The sequence below is a fragment of the Leptopilina heterotoma genome, unplaced genomic scaffold (assembly GCF_015476425.1).
Source record: "Leptopilina heterotoma isolate Lh14 unplaced genomic scaffold, ASM1547642v1 Lhet_114, whole genome shotgun sequence".
Taxonomy (NCBI): domain Eukaryota; kingdom Metazoa; phylum Arthropoda; class Insecta; order Hymenoptera; family Figitidae; genus Leptopilina; species Leptopilina heterotoma.
Window position 1 is genome coordinate 1065431 of NW_025110833.1, and position 22927 is coordinate 1088357.

General features: G+C 23.4%; 1 protein-coding gene across 1 annotated transcript in view; it reads left to right on the forward strand.

Annotated features, from left to right (window-relative positions):
• LOC122508350 overlaps positions 1-22927 on the forward strand; it is a 55427-nt gene that overhangs the window by 6068 nt on the left and 26432 nt on the right. The window lies entirely within an intron of this gene.

Below are 22927 nucleotides of genomic sequence, written 5' to 3' on the forward strand. Positions count from 1 at the left end.
AACTGGCAAAAATGTTTTTCTATTTTTGTTTCTTAAGTTTTACGCAGAGTTGTTTTATTTTTTATTTGCTGATGACTATCGCAATTTTAGCAACACTAAAATTTATTTTTTCCTTTACACTCTTACTTTGATTTTTAGAAGAGCGAAAAATAATTTTTTACTTACACTTTCGCTCCCACTTTTTCTAACAGTAAAATTTATTTTTTTTACTTACACTTTTATTGAAACTAAAATCACAATTTTTCTTCACTTACATTCAGAGTCTCACTTAAACTTAACACATTAACTTTAACTTAACTATTTTTATTCAATATTTTCATTTGAAAATCTGTCTGTTTATTTTTTTTTACTAATTTGTAATCTGAATTTTCTTATGTAAAAAATAAAAAATTTATATTCTGAAATTAGATAGAAAAATGAAGAAATATATTTTCAAATAAAATATTAAATAACAGTAGTATTTTTAAGCATTTTTAGCCTAATAACATTTTTTAAAAAATGCTTTAAGGGGAGGGTACATCGATATTTTTAACAAAATCAAGAAAATAATTTTAATATTCCACAAAATTTTATTTTTAAAGTAATTTTTTGTGAGGAATTCAATGGTCATAATCGATCAGTAAATATTTTAACTCTTTTGGAATTTTTATTTTACCTGAAAATTGGTGGATTTTGAAATCCATGCGTAATTTTGTAGATAATATATGTTTTTCAATCAAGAAAAAAATTTCTAAATGAAAAAATTGATTTTCATAATTTTTGAAGCATTTTTTTGAAAAAAATCTTTGGTTCTAGGCTGAAAATGCTAAAAAATACTATTATTATTTATTTTTTATTTGAAAATTCATTTTTTTATTTTTCTTAACTAATTTTAGATCATAATTTTACTAAATTTTTAAAATATTTTTTATTTTTTATATTATATAAAAATTATGATTTGAAATTAGTTACAAAAATAATAAAGAAATAAATTTTCAAACAAAAAAATGTAATAATAATAGTATTTTTTTTAGCATTTTCAACCTAAAAGCACAATTTTATTTTCAAAAAAGTGCTTCAAAAATTATGAAAATTAATTTTTTTATTGGATAATTTTTTTGTGGATTCAAAAGCAAAAATACTCTAAAAAATGACGCATAGATTTCAAAATCTACCAATTTTTCAGTAAAATAAAAATTCAAAAAGGATCAAAATATTTTATGACCTATTTTATTTTTTGACCATTGAATTCCTCATGAAAAATTACCTTAAAAATAATTTTGTAGATTATTTAAATTACTTTCTTGATATAATTAAAAATATCGATGTACCCTCCCCTTAAAAATAGTTAAAATCAAATTTTTCCTTTGGCAATTAATTTTCTATTAATTTTATTAATTCTATTATTTTTCTATTTCAATTAATTTTCTACGAAATTTTACACATGAATTTTAAAATCTCTCAACTTTTAGGAAAAAAAATCAAAATTATTCAAGTAAGACATTTTTTGAATTATTGCATTTTATAAAGATTGAATTCCGTACAAAAAATTAACTTTAGTTTTGGTGAAAGTACGAAATTACGAATCTGAAGTCAAATTTTCAAAATTCAAAATGGTGGAACCAATATGGCGGACAAATTTTAAGAAACCAGTTGATTTTTTATGAAAATCAGTATCTAGGGGGTTGTAGGGTTTCTGATTACGAATCTGAAGTCAGATTTACAAAATTCAAAATGGCGGATCCAATATGGCGGACAAATTTTAAGAAACTAGTGGAGTTTTTATAAAAATTGGTGTCTATGGGGTTTTAAGGTCGCTGATTACGAATCTAAAGTCAGATTTTCAAAATTAAAAATGTTTCAACGATTATAAAAAATCAAAATTGTAAATTAAATGTGAAAAGAAAAATATGATACGTCTCAGGTGTATTAAAAGCGAGGGCGCATACTCGAGCGCCTTATCTAGTGCGATAAATAGAAGGGGAGGTAGCAACTATCGCAAGTTAATATCGATTCAGTGATTCTCGTGGCTTGTTGCCTTATGCGGTGGTCTCTCTCTCTCTCTCTCTCTCTCCTTTCTCACCGCCAGCCAAGTCAGTTATAGCATCCAACTTATCTCCATTTCAGGTTCACCTCTAACCCTCCGCACTATTCCCGAAGCCATACTGACCCCTTAGTGAATACATTGAACGCCCTGCATAACATAAGTCCAAATTTAGAATTATTCTCTCCAAGAGAGAAAAAGCTTTTTCCTTGTAAGCAATAGAAACACGTACGATTTTTGCTATTAAGTTTTAAATTTTCGATATATTTTAACCCCCTCTATAGCTGCGGGAAATAAAAAACATTACTCATTATACTTTAGGGGAACAATTTTCATTGATCTCAGGAAATGGAAATTCTGAATTCAGGTCACGTGGAGAATTTCAAGAAATTGGAATTTAGTGATGTTTTATTTTTATGTTTTAGAAAACTTTCTATACCGATCTTTTTCAAATTTTTTCAAATAACCTTATTTATTAGTTCGTTTAAAACTTTTGTCTAATACTCAGTTAATTTTTAAGAATAGATTGTAAAAGACTTAGTAAAATATTTTGAAAATTGAGACAGAAATTTTTTCTTTTTATTTTACAAAATTTCTTGTATGATAATTATGTTTTTTTTTAATAGAACCCATTTTTTTATTCGTTTGAAACTTTTGTTCAATAATAATCAGTGATATTTCAAGAACATATTGTGAAATTTTTAGTTAAAATATTTTGAGAATTGAAGCAGTGGTGGGGATAAAGACCGTGACACGTTTAAGAGAAAGAAATAAAATTAAGTTAAAAAATAAATAAAATGAAGAAATTGACAAATTTTTTTTAATATAATTGACACAATGAAGTTGCGATGTAGTTTATAAATAAATAAAAATAGTTTCTTGGAGAAAAGTGAAGGAGCACGTGACTTCCGTAAGCCACTGATAAAGGGATCGAATTTGTGCGTTGCATTTACGAATTGCGGAGTACGTGTAGGAATTTCGATGAACGCGATTATTTGGCATTCATGCTCTCCCTACAAATGAGGTCCGTAATTCCATTTCCAACTGTATAGCAAACATCTATCCCTTTATACCAAATTAAAGATTGAAAATTCTGATTTAACAAAATTAGAAGATGAATCCATTAATAAATTTAATGGTATTAAATTAAATTGAAAATAATTTTATCGTTTTTTTAGAAATATTATATTTATAATGTTATATTTATATTATTACAATTATAATATTATATCTATATTATATTTATATTATATTTATATTATATTTATATTATATTTATATTTATAATATTATTATTATTCCAATTTATAACAATGAGGTAGAAAATTTATATTCAGAATTAAATAGAAAATTAAATTGAGATAAACAATAAAGAAGAAATTATAAAAGTGATATCAAAATGAAGAGATAAAATATTCTCCACGCAGTTGCAAAGTCATTGAAAATAATGCCGTTGATTTTACCTTTTTTCTATAATTGAAAAAAAGAATAAAAAGTTTCATTGTTCGTAGTCACATTTATAATTTTGAAACGTCAACAAAATGATAAATCATAAATATAGACTTTCGTAATGTATGCAATCTCTAGACACTTATGTATATAGTTGAAAAAGCTCTTTGCATTTACCACATTCTCTATAGTGTTTGCACCTGTCTTGGTTTACAATCTATTTGATGACAGGATTGAGGATAACCATTAGCCCGAGGTGATAATGTGAATATTCAATGGCAGTATGCGCCTAAATTATTACGATGAGATTAAATTTATATAAACCTCCTGAATGAAAATTAAATTTCTATGTAAATTTTCACAAGCAGCGATGATATCGAAGATGGTAGTCTCTTATAGATGTCCACTTTCATGGACTACTTAGAAACTATAATAGATAAAAAAAATTGGTTTTTAAAATTTTTATTGTAGGGGTTTCTATTTATTTACTTTATTTACTTATTTTTATATATTTTAATTTATTTCTATTTATTTTTATTTATTTTTATTTATTTTTATTCATTATTTATTTATTTATTAATTTCGATGATCAATTTTTGTATTTTCATAAAAAGATAAATATTTTAGCTAATTGTTAAGCAACAGTTGTAAAAAATATTTTTCATTTTATTTATAACTATTACAGAGTTGCCACAGGTCAGGGAAATCAAGGAATTTAGGAAAAAGTCAGGGAAAGTAGAATTGGTCAGAAAAGTCAGAGGAAAGTGAGGGATTTTTATTAAAAGTACTGGAAAAAATTAAATTTTTGAAATTCATAAGAAAATTCTGAATTTTTAGGAATTTAAAAAAAATGCTCTGCAAAATTCAATTATTTTTATAAATAACAACATTCATCACAAGAATTCAATTATTTTCAAAATTAATACAATTCTTCGAAGAAATTCAATTATTTTAAAAAAAAATTTAAATAAAATTCTTTGCAAAATTTCAATTATTGTTATAAATAAAAAATTTTCACTGAAATTAAATTATTAAAAAAGATTTTTTTATAAAATTCTTCTCGAGAATTCAATTATTAAAAAGAATTTAATAAAATTTAACTTTTTTTCGCAAGTGTTCTATTATTTTTCTAAATAATAAAATTTCATTTAGGAATTCAATTATTTTCTCGACAAAATTAAAAATATTTTTAATACAATTTTAAATAAATTTCTCGAAAAATGCAGTTATTCTTAAAAATTTTATTGAAACTCAACGAAAGAATTCAAGTTTAAGAAATATTCAATTATTCAATAAAATAATAAAATTCGTTGCAATTATTCAATTATTTTCATAAATAACTTTTAATTCGTCTCAGGAAATCAATTATTTTCAAAATTTTTTTAAGCAATTCTGCATAAGAATTCAATTATCTTGTTAAATAACAAAATTCTCCCCATAAAATCAATAATTAAATTCTCGTAGAATTTTCTAATAAAAAATTATTTAAAAATGAATTTCTGTTAAAATTTTAGATAATAATTTAGTATTAAAAGTATTATATATCTATATACACAGGATGTCCAGCTACCTTGAAAACCTTAAAAACCTTGAAAAATTAAAATTCTTGAAATTGAGATTTATTTCCTTGATGTTTTAAGTTGAATTCTCGTTAATATTTCAATTATCTTTATAAATATAAAATATTCTTCGCCGAAATTCAATTATATTCAGGAATTTTAATAAAATTAATTGCAAAATACAATTATTTTCATAAATAACAATATTCACCACAAGAATTCAATTATTTTAAAAATTAATTAAATTTTTCGCAGAAATTCAATTATTTTCAAAAAACTCTAAAAAAATGGTCAACATTTCAATTATCTTTATAAATGCATAGCAATAATCTTTCACGAGAATGCTAATATTTTAAAAAATTTTAATAAAAATCATGCGGCAAAATTTCAATTATTTTCAAAAATTTTTCTTACTTTGATGGTTTTCAATATTCTACTATTTTAATAAAATTTTCCGAAAGAATTTAATTATTAAAAAAAGTTTTTGAAAAATTCTATACACAAACTTTTAATTATTTAAAAAAAATTTTTTTTACATTAATTCAATTATTTAAAATAGAATTTGCATAAACTGTTTCGCAAAAATCAATTGTTTTAAAATTTGGCGTTAAATTCTTCGTAGTAATTCAATTATTTTCAAAAATTTGAATAAAATTGATTGCAAAATTTCAATTATTTTCAAAAATTTTTCTTAATTCAATAATTTGTACTATACCAATTATTTTAATAGAAATTCTCAAAAGAATTCAATTATTTAAAAACAATTTTGATTGATGTTTTTTATATTTTTAATATTTTTTCTTGGTGTAAATTACTTCCAAAACATTTTTTGTAAAATTACCCCAAAAATTTTTTAAATTAAGGGGATATATCAAAATATAATTAAAAGTATATTTAGGACGAAATTTAAAAGTATTTGAAATATTAAGAACCGTTCTAGAAAACTTAAAGTGAATTAAAATTTTTATAACTGTTCTGTATCTTCTTGTAGAAAAGTTTGAAAAGAAAATTTTGAATAATAATGCGTAGCTTGAGAAAAAATCTGTTTATTTAAATTTTTCAGAACTTGTTGAGCATATTTTGTAATTGAACTCGAGAAAAAATTATTTTAGAGAAGAGTTTTCGTAAATTTTTGTTATCAAAATATAATTGAAAGTAAATTAAATTTTGCAGAACTGTTCCAGTCGAAAATTAAAAGTATTTAAAATAAACAAAACAGTTCTAGAAAATTTAAAGTGATTTAAATTTTTCAGAACTGTTCAGCATACTGTTATAAAAAATTTGAAGAAACATTTTAAAATAATAAGCAGCTCGTGAGTAAAAGATATTTAAATTTTCCAAAACTGTTCAGCATATTATTGAATCGAACTGAATGCAAATTTGCACAATTTCCTCCCTCTATATAGAACATAAAATTTACGGCAGTATAATACCCAATAAATGACTCTTATCAATCATTCCATTTGTAAAATTATGACATGTGAATGTAGGTATAGGGAAAATGTTTAATAATTCACGATATACACGTCATTTCGAAAAGTACTTAAGTGCATAATACCAAATCGTAACAACGAGAGAGAAGAGGGATTTTCCACGTTATTTGCAAATTTCTCTGGACCCCGGTGCAACGTCAATTGCAATGCAAGGCTTGTAGAGAGAGAACAGATGCGCGCACCGGGTTCACGAGCCCGATGTATTGCTAATCCCCAACATTGCCTGACAGTATAATACACCGCTTTGCAAACAGTCGTACCCTTAACCATTCCGTGGTGCCCTTCGGCACCTTTCTCTCTCTCTCTCTCTCTCTCTCTCTCTCTCTCTCTCTTTCTCTCTCGGTCTCTCATTGCCAAGTACGTGAGCCACGTTGTACACATAGCCCAGGAACATAATTGCATATAGGTTACCATACATGTACCGCCCGCATGCCGACTCTCTATTCCAACTATACCTTGTTTAACTTCCCAATTGCCAGAACTACCGATTCCTTTAATCAAGAGTTCCAGAACTCTGTACAAAACAATTTGATACTTTGTTCTTTGTTTTTTAGAGATAAATTTTTTTTTTAACTGTATCCGATATCGAGAGGGTTGGGATTTTTGGAACTGGTGCGATATTCTGTATTTTCTGTTCGGGTTTAGATAGAATTAACTGTAATTAATCTTCGTATTCTTTCATTCATTTTGTCTGCATTTACCGAGTGATAAATTTTTAAACCTAAAATATAATATTAGAAATTAGAAAATTTAAAAAATATTATGATTAACAAATGAAAAATATACCTATTTTGTTTATTATATGCTTTTTTCTATAACAAATTTCGTTTGACTGATCAAAATTATGCAAATTCTCCTTTTTAAGATTTTCAAAAAATTTCTAATCAAAACCTTTATGAAATTAAACAACTTTAAAAATATTGTTATAAAACATGATCGACAGATAAAATAATTATTTTATATTATATGAATATTGTTACTGTAACTTCTTCAAAATTATTTTCATATTCAATTATTATCTAAAATTTTTAATAATTTTCATTTTTAAATCAATTTTTATTAGAAAATTCTATGAGAATTCAATTATCTTAATACAAAAGTAAATTATATGATTGAATGTTTCTTAAAATTTAATTCTTGTAAAGAATTTTATTACCAAATTTCTAAATAACTGAAATTCTGCAATGAATTTTATTATTTATGAAAATAATTGAATTATTGACAAAAACTTGTAAAAAATTTGTAAATAATTGAATTTCTGTGAAATTTTTATTATTTATGAAAATAATTAAATGTTCGCCTACATTTATATTACAATATTTTTTAAAATAATTGATTCATTTTGGGTAGTTTTATTAAAGTAGTAGAGATATTGAAAATTATTGAAATCAGGAAAATTTTTGAAAATAATTGAAATTTTGACAAGAATTTTATTAAAATTTTTGAAAATAATTGAATTTGAAGAATTTTTTATTCATAAAGATAATAATTGGGATTTTGTCGAGATTTATTTGTAATTTTTGAACATAATTGAATTTTGTGATAAGAATTTTATTACTTTCAAAAATAATTGAATTTTTAAAATCAAAAAGTAGTTTTTCAAACTAAAAATAAGTAGTAAATACAATCTTTCCTCTATAAGAAAGCAAAAAGTATAGCTATCGAAATATTAAATTTGATGACCAAAAAATCTCGCTTTAGAGACTTCACAAAACTGACAAAAATTCTATTCTATATTTTATTTTCCTGACTTTTTCCTAATTTTTAACAAAAATATTTACTTCTTTCTTATCCTACTAATAAATTGAATTCCTGCAAGGAATTTTATTATTCATGAAATAATTTAAATATTTATAAAAAATAATTTAATTCTTGGGAAGAATTTTATAAAAAAATTTTAATAATTGATTTCTTTTGACTAATTTTATGCAAATTCTAATTTAAATAATTGAATTCATGAGAAATTTTTATTATTCATGAAAAAAATTGAATTCTTACGAAGATGTTTACAAAAAATTTTTTTAAATAATTGAATTCTGTTCGGAACTTTGATGAAAATAGTAGATATTGAAAATCATTGAATTGCGAAAAGTTTTTAAAAATAATTAAATTTTACAAAGAATTCTATTAACATTTTTGACAATAATTGAATGTTTTATTATAATTTTTTAAAATAATTGAATTTACAAGAAGAAATTTATCACTTTTAAAAAAAATTGAATTCTTTTGATAAAGATTGTTATTTATGAAAAAAATTGAATTTTGCAAAGAATTTTATTAAAATGCCTCAAAATAATTGAATTTTCGGAAATAATTTTGCTATTTATCAACATAATTGAATTTGGGAAGAATTTTATTAAAGTCTAAAATAATTGAATTATTTCAAAAAAAAAAATTAATTACAATTATATTTAAAATAATTGATGTCTTACGAACAATTTTATTGGAATATTTGAAAATAATTGAATTCCTGTGGAAAATTCTAATATTTTTTTTTGTAAATAATTGAATTCTTCCAAAGATTTAAAAAAACATTATTTTAAATATTTCACTTTTTTGAGGAATTGAAATCAAATTTTTAAAAATAATTACATTTTTTTATCAATTCCTGTAAAATTGTATTAAAAATAATTGAAATCCTCCGATGAATTTTATTATTTATAAAAATAATTTAATTCTTGCGAAAAATTTTATTAAATTTTTCAAAAATAATTAAATTCTTGAGAAGAATTTTATTATTTATGAAAATAATTGAAATATTACGAAAAATTTTATAAAAATGATTAAAAAGTATTGAATTTCTGTGAAATTTTTTTTTATTTTTGAAAATAATTGAATTCTTCCTAAGAATTTTATAAACTTTGTTTTAAACAATTAATTCTTTTGAAATATAATAAATATTATGAAAATTTTATTTTAAATAATTGAATTCTTTTGGAAAACTTTATTTGTGAAAATAGTTGAATTTTTTGATTAATTAATTTAAAATAGTATAAAAAATAATTGAAATCCTGCGATGAATTTTATTATTTATAAAAATAATTGAATATTTGCTAAGAATTTTATTAAAATTTTCAAAAATAATTGAATTTGTGAGAAGAATTTTAATATTTATGAAAATAATTGAATTATTACGAAAAATGTTATAAAATTTTTAAAAAGTATTGAATTTCTGTGTAATTTTTCTTTTATTTTTTAAAATAACTGAATTTTTTATAAGAATTTTATAAAAATTGTTTTAAATAATTAATTCTTTCTAAATATAATTAATATTAGGTATGAAAATTTTATTTTAAATAATTGGATTCTTGTGGAAAACTTTATTTGTGAAAATAATTGATTCATGTGGAAATTTTATTATTTATGAAAATAATTGAATTTTATCAATTTTTTTTTAAATAATTGAATTCCTTTGCGAAATTTCATGAAAATACTAGATATTGAAAATAATTAAATTTCTAATGTTTTTATGAAAATAATTAAATCTTTTTAAAGAATTTGATTATGATTTTTGAGAATAGTTTTTTGATTTCTAGTATTAGCGAATTTAAAGTAGTGGAAATTCTAAAAAAAAAACAAGAAATAGTAGCTTTTAGTGGTTGAAATCTAGAAAAAAGTACCCGAATAGTAGCATAACGTAAAAAAAGTAGTAAATAGTAAGTGGTGTTTTTAGTCAGGGTTTTGCCAGGGTAGGGACGGTGGTGTCTTTAACCATGGTTAAATTAACGAAATTGTAGAAAAATTTCGTGGCGCTAGCTAGCAGCGCTAGACTGCATGTAAATTTACCATGTATCTAGCACTGCTAGCTAGCGCCAAGAAATTTTTCTACACGGGGACATCACCAAAAATGAATGAAAATTCCTCAACTAAAATTTATTGAAATTAGCAAATGACTCCGCATCGTATTTAGTATGAGAAGATATCCAATGGCCGCAACGGAAATTAGAACATCCTAGATATTCCAATTTCCGGAACCGGTTCCGGATAATCTATATATACTGCTACGTGTCTGTCTTTGAGGACATATATATAATGCGCACAGTAGAATATCCAAACGTCGTTGAAGCAAAATTCACAGTTGAACAGGCATGAAACCAAAATTTCCAAGTGGACTGTAAACAATAAAGAGGGAATAAATTCTCAAGTGCGTCAAAACTTCACACTCAATTTGTAATTCCATACAAATTTTCTGATTGTGTAGTTCGAACCTCCTCGAAAATTATTTAGGTGCGAGATAAAAAGATAGAAAGAAAAGAAGACAAAGCAGTTAAAAGAAGAAGAAGAAAAAGAAGAGAGATTAACAAAAACCTGTACCCGCACTCGAAACTCTTTTTTTTCTTCTTCTCTTTATATTCTTCGCAGACTCGCAGTTGAAGAAAAAAGCAAAATGCACATAACACTTGGTGCTTCGAAATTGCACAAAAGCATTGACAATAAGGGCGCACGACAACAGCTCTTTCTCTCTCTCTCTCTCTCTCTCGTTCACTTTCTCTCTTGCTCGCCATTCAAACAATTAAGATTGAGCCTTCTGCCACTTGATATATAGGCATTCATCTAAATGGTTTTCATCATGGGAACCAAATAATCTCCGTTGTAATGCCTATATATACGTCATATCATGAATATGTCCTGGCTTATACACCATTCAGTTAATGCTGGCAAAAGAACTGTTAACATAAAGGGTTTATATCTTAAATCTTTATTCCATGGATTAAATATAGCGTGCGCATGTAAGCAATTAGAGAAGATTTAAATGAGACTTAAATTCCTCACTACATTAATTGGTATTTAAATTCCATAAAATAATTAGCTATAAATTTCTTGAAAGTTATTTACTGCATTCAGAATTTTTACCATTTTTGCTAAGATTCAAGATTTCAAAGTGAATTTTCACTGATTATTTATTTATTTTATATATCGCAATAATTATTATTTATAATCACTGTTAAATTAGTTATAAATTACTATTTAATTACCAAGTTTTAAGGTTCAGTAAATTACTAACCCTTAGGCACTTTCTAAACCATTCTTAAACCCTGGGTGTTTGACACCCAGAAACACCCAGGGGTTTTAAAGTGTGCTTTGTAATCTAAACCTCCTGAAAGATTTTTATTAAATTTTCCATAACTATTCAGCATATTTTTGATGAGTTCAAAAGAAATAAATCTTTCATATAAATATACAGAACAGTTCTAGAATAGCTAAAGTAATGAAAAATTTAAAGTTATATAAAAATTTTCAAGAACTGTTTAGCATATTTTTGATGAAATCTAGAGATGTATTTTCTGAAAGATACCGAACAGTTTTAAAAAAAATTTAAATTATATTTTACAAAACTAATTAGCATATTTTTTATCAACTCTAAAAGAGTAGATTTTACAATATGCAGAACATTTCTGGAAAATTTAAGGCAAATGAAATTTATCCAAACGGTTCTGCACATTTTTTATATGATATAAAATATACAGAACAGTTCGAGAAAATTTAAAGTAATTTAAGTTAAAAATTATTTTAAATTGAATTAATAATTTTTTTAGTACTATTTATCATATTGATGAAATCTTAAGAAGTATTTTTTAAAGAATATGAAAACAGTTCTAAAAAATTTATGATTATATTTTTTAGAACTCTGCAACGTATTTTTGTTGAACTCTAAAGAATCTTAAAATATACAGAATAGTTCTGGAAAATATTGAGGTAATTTAAAATTACAGCTGTATAGTGTATATTAATAAATTTTACCTTTTTTCTAAGATTTAAAATTTTAAAGTGAATTTTCACTGATAATTCATTTATATATTTATTTTTATCGCAATAACTATTAATTATTTTTATTATTAATAATCACTATTAAATTACAAAACTTTAAGGGTTAGTAAATTACGAACCCTTAAATTGCACACACTTCCTAAACCATTCTTAAACCCTGGGTGTTTTACACCCAAGGGTTTTAAAGTGAACAAAGTGTATCTAAAAGCTGAATTGAATATTTTTTTTCATCCAAATTTTTTAAGTATCTAATTACTTGTATTTTGAAGAAAAATAGGTTTCATGGTCTTTTATTTAATTTTCAGGAATTTAAAATCTTAAAGTAAAATGTTGAGCATCGGTGCCAAACACCCAGGGTTCACTTTAAGAATTAATTAATATTTATCATTTGCTATTTTTTACCAACTTATTATTTATTATTTACTATTTTATAGTTTAATAATAAATAAATAATTTTATTATTTAATATTTTATTAATAAAAAAACTAATACTATCTTTTTAATAATCTATATATTATTTGTCAATAATTTTAGTTAATAATTCCATTATTATTTATTATAAATTTATTTTTTTAATAAATATTAATAAATAATATTTCAATTCATTTAATATTATTTATTATGTCTCTTTTAGTAGAATTATTGTAAATTTTTTAGCAAATTGTAAAATTTTTTTTCTGCGCGGAATATTTGCCAATTTTTTGACAAAAGAAAATAGAAAGATAATTATTTTTATAGTTTTACGAGTGCTATAATGATACGAAAAATTTAATCCATGTCTAAAAAGAGATAAGAACTGTAAACTTTATCAAACATAAAGATTAGTGCGGATATCTGAAGATTTCTAAAAAAAAATTTACCTGTCACAATTTAAAAAAAAAATTTTTTTTTGCGAATATTTAGGAAAAAAGAATCTTATAAGATGTAATACAAAATCATTTAATGTCGTTTTTAAAAATTCTATTCCTTCTTTTTCTTTTCATTGCAAAAAAAAAAAATAGAAAAAATTTATTTTTATATCTTCACTTATACTTCTTTAGCTATAGCTAAAGAAACTAAAAAAGCTAAAGATATAAAAATAAATCAATAAATAAATGAAATTAAATAAATAAAAAAGTAGAGATTAATAAATAAAAGAAGTAAAAAAGTAAAAAATTAAAAAATTAAAAAAAAATAAAAAGGAATGTGGAAAAAATAATTAAATAATTATAAGCAATTAATTTTGATCCACTTTTTGTTTTTTTTTTTTTTTGGTTAAATATTCTTAATGTCACAAAGAACATAATTAGAAAGCAGAAAAAACCGAACAAATTACATCCAAGTCTAATTAGCGTCGTTTTAGTATATTTATCGTATACTGATTTAATCTGATTGTGATAAATATATATTCCAGAGTCATTCTTTTTTTTAAGAGAGAAAGAGAGTGAGAGAGAGAGGGAGAGAGAAGAGAGTCACTATAAAGACCGTAGAATCTAAATATAAATGAATGCAGTAAAGAAGCAATTAATTTTAAGATGAAGGATTATAATTCAGGAAAATTTTTGCTTTTTTTGTCTTTTTATTTTTAATGCTCTTAGAAAATTGTTCATTTCTTGAATAATATTAAGCACAGACGAATATAATATAATATTTAATCGTAATTTCTTCAGCTCAAGGAATGTTTTAATATTTATTATGCAAATAAAAAGTAAAGACAAAATGAGGTAGAATATTTTTTCCATATGTTAAAATAAATACCATTTAATTGCCCTTTTAGTTATTTTTATTAGATTATTTATTATTTCAAGTTTAAGATATAAAGTTTCTCGCCATATTTGATTAAATGTTGAAAATTTAAACTACCGCCAGTGTGTAAAAAATTCATTTTTCATTTTGATGATTTATTATTTTCATTTTCACTTTCACTTTGACAAATATTTATTTTGACTTAGACTTTTATTTCCACTTTCTGTCAATGTGAAAGTGAAAATGACAGTGAAAATCTAACAAATTTAATTTAACAAATTTAATTATTTTCATAAATAATACAATTTTTTTAAATCTTTAATTATTAGAAAACATGAAGAAATCAATCACTCCGAGTCTTCGACTCGGAGCAATCGATCTCTTCATGTTTTATAACAAATACTTTTATATAAGTTATTTAATTTAAAAAAGGTTTGGATTCGAAATTTTTGAATATCTTAATTCCTGTGGAAAATCCTGTTCCTAAAATAAGATTAAAAATAGGAATTATACAAATATTTTTCTTTTCTCTAAAACAAAATAATAATTTTGTTAAAAAAATTGTGATTCATCAAACAAAAATAATGCAAACTATATACATTTGTTACTTCTTAATCACAGTTGTTTAACAATTTTTAAATTTTTTTTAGAAGTAAAGAACAAAAATCTGCATAATTTCAATTTGACAAAACATAATATTTAACAAAATTTTAGTCTTTTAATGAAAAGGATTGAAAAAAATTCTAATGATTTCTATTTGTCATTACAATTTTTAATTAATTATAAAATAAAAATAATTATAACGTAATAATATAATATACAATCTACCTAAAGATAACAAAAAACAAAAGTATAAACAAAAGACAACTTCAGAGTGTGAGGGACAGAAAAAGTGAATGAATGAAAGAACATTCAAATTATTATAGTTAATTCTATTAAATAATTACAACAAAATCTGTAATTATTTGGACCCAAGGCCACAATTAAAAAACAGTATTCGACAGAAATTAAGGTCCTTGAAAAAAGTACCGAAATTAAGTAATTAGTAAAGCTCTACTAACAGTTAGTAAAATTTCACTATCTGTTAGTAAAATTATTACTAAATCATTTGGTGGATGACTTTTCAAGAAAATAATAATAAAGAAACTCGATTATTATACAAATGAAAGTAGAGGAGAAGGATTAAATCACTGAGTGTTGGGAGAAAGAACGCGATCATCATAGCGTGCAGAGGAAACTTTTCATCCCCTTATACATTTTCTTCAAGAGGCAATTGTGGTCCATCACTTAAGAAACTTGGAACAAATGAAAAGTCCTATCTTGGGATTCGACAATAATTGAGCTTCAACTTCTGAAAAACCCATCTTTCTTCAAAATTTTTTTTTTTTTTCATTCTCTTGTTTTCTATTTTTTCTTTTTCTTTTGCAAAGAGAAACTCTTTGGATTACTGGTAGCGTCGATTTTACCCTTCAGAGAGAGGAACTGGGGTGCACTATCTAACCTCAACCAGGTTATTACTATACTATGGTGAAATGTAATTTCCGGTGGCTCGTGGCTCGTTTTTGCTCTCTCTCTCACTCACTCACTCTCATCTTTCGGAGAGCACGATCATTTTGGAGAGGCTGCGTGCATTAGGGATTGTGGTGTTGGTTACACGATTGCGAAGTAAAGATGCTTTAGATGATATGAAAGAGGGGCGGGGGGGGGGGGAGAATGACATACAAGCAACGACATCGCGTTATCGAGGCCAATGAGCTACCTATTAATCACTCCATGTTTGTTAAGCGACGTACACACCTGCTTCCCGGGGTAATATCCTCCAGCCTCCTTTCTAGTTTCAAGGGTATATAGTCAAGTTTTGTACCCCGAAAACTTGGGCCATTTCAAGTAATGAGGCTTCTCTCCTTCTAAACTTTCCTTTTGATCCCCTCTAAGTTGTCTTTAATTAATAATAATTAAACGAGTTATAGTGTTTTATGTGATTATACCAGAGGGTTAAAACAAAAATTTAATTTTCTCCTTCCCTGACATTTCACTAAATTTCCAGACAAAATTTTCACTTTTTCCCCTGACTGTAAAGATTATTTTGATTCACTTTCAAAAATGATTAGACCAAGTGATAAAATCATTATTTTATATATTATAAGAATTATTATGCAAATTACAAAATTTTTTATTTTCAAATATGAATTTTTGAATAATTTCAGATTCAAACTTTAAATAATTTCAATTATAAACTAATTTACTAATTATAATTACTGCTCTTGTTTATTAATTTTAAAAATTTTAATAAAATTCTTCGTAGCAATTCAATTACTTTAAAAAAAATAACATTCTTCGTAAGAATAAAATTATTTTTATAAATAGTAAAATTTTTTGCAAAAATTCAATTATTTTTAAACAATATTTAATAAAATTTCACGAAAAAATTCAATTATTTTCTAAAATTTTAATAAATCCTTCGAAAGAATTCAATTATTTTTTTAAATAGTAAATTTTTTCCAAAAATTCAATTATTTTTTTAAATAGTAAAATCTTTGCAAAAATTCAATTATTTTAAAGGAAATTTGACGAAAGAATTCAATTTTTTTCTTAATTGGTTATAAAAAATTTCAATAGCATTCAATTATTTTCTAAAACTTTAATAAATTCTTCAAAACAATTCAATTATATTTATAAATAGTAAAATTCTTTGCAAAAATTCAATTATTTTTAATACAATTTTAATCACATTTCATGAAAGAATTCAATTTTTTTTAATTTTTAACAATATTTCTCGAAAAAATTAAATTATTTTCTAAAATTTTAATAAATCCTTAAAAAAAATTAAATTATATATTTATAAATAATAAATTTTTTTGCAAAAATTCAATTATTTTCTAAAATTTTAATAAATTTTTAGAAACAATGCAATTATTTTTATTATTTATAAATAATAAAATTCTATGCAAACATTCAATTATTTTTAAAACAATTTTAATAAGATTTTATAAAAGAATTCAATTCATTTTAATTTTTAATAATATTTCTCGAAAAAATTCAATTATTTTCTAAAATTTTAATAAATTCTTGGAAACAATTCAATTGTTTAAAAAATTTCAATTATTAACAGACACGATTATTTTAAAAACTTGAAAGAAATTATTCATAAAATTCAATTCTTTTCGAAATAAATAATTAAAATTATTAAAGAAATTCCATTATTTAAAAAAAAAAAATTAAAAGAAATTCTTAAAAAAGAATTTAATAGAAATTTTAAAAAATTTTAACAAAATTCTTCCAGAGAATTCCATTATTTTCCTAAATAATAAAAATTCTTCGAAGGAAGTCAATTATTATTAAATTTTTTTGTAAAATTCTTTAAACTGCAAAGTGCAAATAGATTACCGGAATACAACGATAATTGAAAGTTTCTTAAAATTGAAATCAAATAAAGAATCAACAAATTTTTAAATAATTGAATTTTTTGGACGAATTTTAATAAAAAATTTTAAGAATAATTACATTTTTCGAGGAATTTAATTAAAATTGTATTAAAAGTAATTGAAATTTTGCGTTGAGTTTTATTATTTTTAAAAATAATTGAATTTCTGTAAAAAAATTTTATTGCTTATGAAAATAGTGGAATTATTGCGAAGAAATTTATAAATAATTTGTAAATAATTCAATTCCTGTGAAATTTTTATTAATTTTGAAAATTATAATTAAATTTCAGCAATTATTTATATAACTTTTCCAAAACTCAATTTTTTTACTGTTTTTAACTAAAATTCTTCTATAGATCTATTATTTTTATTAATTAATTATAAGTATATATTAAAAAATTAAATTAGTTTCAGAAGAATTTCAATTTAAAAATTTTTTAAATTCATTCAAAATTGAAATTTTATATAATTTTAAATTTTAAATTCCTTTTTGTTCAAGCGTAAGGAATTTAATTTTCTACATTTTGAACAATTTAAGATTATATATTTGAATAAAAATTATAATTTTTTGTCAATAATTAATGGTTTAAGTAATATAACCTAAAATTTAACAAATGTTTCTTATTCACAGAAAATTGTAATTTTTGTTCAAATTCAATTTTCAATCATTTTAAATGTTCACAATTAAATTCTTCGCACTTCCACCAAAACAAATTTAAAAATTTAATTTGTCTTTTTCTTTTAAATTACAAAATTATGACATTGGACTAACTTTGGTTTTGACTGTACGTCAGATTTTTCCTTAAAATTCAATTAATTTTGAAATATTTAAGTACCTAAAATTATTCATTAAATAATGTCTAAGTTATAATTTTATGATAGTTCTTCAAGAATTAAGTTGTTTAAAAAGAAATCTTTGTCAGATATAGAAAAAATTGGAGGTTTTGTATTAGAGTTCGTAGTAATTTTATAGTTTATGAGGCAGACAAAAAAATAACAAAATTCATAATTTTCTTATGAGTTCTAAAAATTTAATTTTTTCCAGTACTTTTAATAAAATTCTCCGACTTTTTCCTGATTTCCCTGACCTTATAAGGCCTTATAAGGCAACCCTGTTATAATTAAAAATGAAGAATTGACAATACACTCCAATATCATGGAATATTGTTCACATTTCTGGACTATTCCATTCATATTTCTCGAATTAGGAATATTTAATTAAGAATATTAAGAATATTACAAAGGAGAATAATATACCAAAGGAGCATTTTTCAAAAGTGAAAAGTAAAAGTGATAATGAACCTAAGAGTCGAAATAAAACCTACACAATCGACCCCTAGTTTCATATATTTACACATGACCTCATAATAAAAATTCTACATGAATGATTTTTTTTTTATTACATCACAATCGATGAAAAATGTAGAATATATTGACGATATTAATCAATCGACTATATCAATAATCTACTATAAAGCAGAAGAATCACTATAACAAGAGAAAATAAAGTAAAATACTGAAAATGCTCGTTGAAAGAGAAAGAGCCGCTCGCAATTTTTCAAAAAGAAAAAAAAATCCAAAACTTATTTAACAAGATACAAAGGTCTTTTAAAAGTCAGTTACTCAGGATCAAAAATTCTGACAGGCAGCAAATCGACATGACAGCTGAAAGGTGTGTATGTGCATGCTATATGCACGGGAACGAAAAAGAAGGGCGACCAAACTGGACGACCCTCTCGATACAGTAATAAGTGAAGCGCGAGAATCGGTTTTAAATCATCAACAAGACGGCGCTACGCGATGTATGTAGATTCTAACCGAACCACAAAAAACGAAATAAGAATTAAGAAAAATGTTTGCAAATCGATTATCCTTTTTCTTTTCACTCTCATAAGGAAACATGCGGTATCAGATCGCGATCATAAATCACTGTCAAATTCAGAATATAATCGAAGGCAAGTTCGCGAAATATTAATTTTTGTTACGGAAAAGTATTTGTGTTTACATGGCGATAGGAATAAGATCAAAAGATTATTTTATAGATGTAGATTTGTTTATATTTAATTATTTCAAAAGTTTTAGTGCCATTATCTTGATCGGCGGGTAGAAATTGCGGCCGGGTTGACCCTCCCTATGGGGGGTACGGTCATTTAACCACGAAAAGTAGAGGTAAGGAAACCGGAGCAGTGTTATTTTCAAAAGTTTTTTGCAATTCAATGATTTTCAATATTTACTATTTTCCCTATTTTCATAAAATTTATCAAAAAATGTAATTATGGGTGAGTCCACGTCAGAAATATCATAATCTGCAAGTGGTTCGTAGATTTTAATGAAAATTCGTGAAATAATAGTACACTATGAGAAAAATTAGTCAGCAAAAGGAATTTTTAAAATATAATAAATTGTAGCAGTTATAATACTTTAAATTTTGACTCCAAATTTTCTTGATTCTTTTATATCTTTGGCAAATTTTAACCGATTTTGATGAATCAAAAACCAATTTTTTCAGAAAATTATGTATTTTCAGAAAATTATGCAGCGAAAATCTAAATTTATTATTTAGATAGAAAAAAAAATAAAATTTCAATTACATTTTTTTGCGATTTCGACCCATTTTTTTTCTTTTTTTCTTTTTTAATAATGTTTCCCTTTATTTCATCTTTAATTTAAAAAAAAGATCAACCTGGAGACTTTATTAGATCTTGAGATATTATTATTTTAATTATGAACGAGCATCAGCAATTTAATGACCACAGGATAGCATTTGTATTTATGTTCATTTGTTTATATAAAATTTTCAGGGTTATAAATCTCTATTATTTGTTTATTTAACCTGCTTCGGTGTGTAATGTAAAATATTTATCAATTTCCTTTATATATTGAGATTGAGAGGTAAGTTATCTTTTCATCAATAGTTTTTTGCGTTCAAATTTCATTAGTATTATTATTATGTTAAAAATTTGACAAAAATTAAATGAGTTATAAAACAACTGATTTAATTAATTATTTAAATTTCATTTTAATTAAATATTCTTATTTTTACTTGAAATGAACAATTATTTCTAAAATCTGCTAATAAAATAACAATTCCATTGAATATTTACTTTATTTAATAGAGAAATTTTAAAAAATATTTTTTTCGGGAAATAAATTCTAATTAGGGGAGAGTCTCCAGTTGTGAGACGGGTTTCATTTTTGACCCGTAAATTGTAAACGGGCAAACGAAATTGTAAATAAAATACACCGTTCGAAAGGTAACAGAAATACGCAACTTTTATTAAAAGAAAGTATAGTGTTTTGATGAACTCAAAAAATTTTACGATACATTTTCCGAGCACATCGCTTTTTTCAAAAAAAAAAAATGTCTCCAGTTGTGAGACACTCATTAAAAATTGCTAAAATTTAATAAGTTTGACATAAAACGTTATGTTTAGTAGAAATAATTAAATATATTAATAATATATATTATTATATACTAAATAATAATATTTATTCGCCAAAATATGACTATCAAATAAACACAATTTAATAGCTTCAACAAGAGCATTAAAATTTATTTCTTCTGAATCAATTGACTTTTTTCCACTTGACATGCCCAAAAATACTAGAAAAAAAATCAAAACAACATTTAAATAGTATGCCTGCAAAGTCGTATTTTTTATGCTGCCCAGATGGGTGTTGACACCGTCTCACAACTGGTGATATGCTGTGTCTCACACCCAGAAATTGGCGCTATTTTGAAAAAGGAAAATTAAATTATTTTCAACCGTAGATTGGAACAATGCAATGTTGCATCACAAAATATAAGGAAAACACTAAAAGAAAATGCATTACATTTACCTTTTTCAATTAATTAAATTGCAAAAAAAGTACTTTGCATTTATTGAAAAAACGCTTTTTAGTCGATTATCACACACAGTGTTGGTATTTAACAAAAACAGTTTATATATCCGCCTCGGTGTACACGAAATAGTTGGCTCATATAAAAAGAAATGTTTTTATATAAACCAATCGGCTTTTTAATATTGCATGTTAAAAAAAATTGACTGTCTCACAACTGGAGGTGTCTCACAACTGGAGACTCTCCCCTACAAATAAATGTTAAATAACAGTTGAAGGTAGAAACATAAATCTTGTTACGAATTGTGTTTGAGATGATGATATTAAAATAATAATATCTCAAGATCTAATAAAGTCTCCAGGGTGATCTTTTTTTTTAAATTAAAGATGAAATAAAGGGAAACATTATTAAAAAAGAAAAAAAGAAAAAAAATGGGTCGAAATCGCAAAAAAATGTAATTGAAATTTTATTTTTTTTTCTATCTAAATAATAAATTTAGATTTTCGCTGCATAATTTTCTGAAAATACATAATTTTCTGAAAAAATTGGTTTTTGATTCATCAAAATCGGTTAAAATTTGCCAAAGATATAAAAGAATCAAGAAAATTTGGAGTCAAAATTTAAAGTATTATAACTGCTACAATTTATTATATTTTAAAAATTCCTTTTGCTGACTAATTTTTCTCATAGTGTACTATTATTTCACGAATTTTCATTAAAATCTACGAACCACTTGCAGATTATGATATTTCTGACGTGGACTTACCCTTATTGAAAAAAATTTTTGATACAATTCTACGAAAACATTCAATTATTTTCATAAATAATAAAATTTCATCTAGGAATTCAATTATTTTCACGGCAGAATTTTAAATATTTTTAATACAATTTTAAATTGATTCCTCGAAAAATGCAATTATTCTTAAAAATTTTATTAAAACTTGACGAAAGAATTCGAATTTAAGAAACATTCAATTATTCAATAAAATAATATAATTCGTTGCAATGATTCAATTATTTTCATAAATAACTTTTAATTCGTCGCAGGAAATCATTTATTTTCAAAAATTTTTAAGTATACTTCTGCAAAAGAATTTTCAAAAGTATCAAAACTCATCGCAGAATTTCAATGGTTTTTAATATAATTTTAATCGAATTTCTCGAAAAATGTAATTATTCTTAAAAATTTTATTATTAAAATTCGTCAAAAGAATTCAATTATTAAAAAACTTATTAATAAAATTCTTTATGGGAATTAAATTTCTAAAAACATTCAATTATTTAAAAAGTTGTTTATTTTTGTATTTAAAGAATTGAATTCTAAGATAATTTTCTAATAATAAATAATTTTAAAAAAATATAATAATATTCATTACAAGAATTCAATTATTTTCAAAAGTAATAAAATTCTTCGAAAAAATTCAATTATTTTTAAAAATTTGAACGAATATCTAGCCAAAAATTCAATTATCTTTATAAATATAGCAAAATTTTTGGCCAAAAATTCAATTATTTTCAAAAATTTAAATATAATTCTTTGCAAAATTTCAATTTTTTTCAAAAGTTTTTCGTAATTCAATGATTTTCAATATTTACTATTTTTATAAAATTTATCAAAAAGTTTATTTAGTGAAAAAAAATTT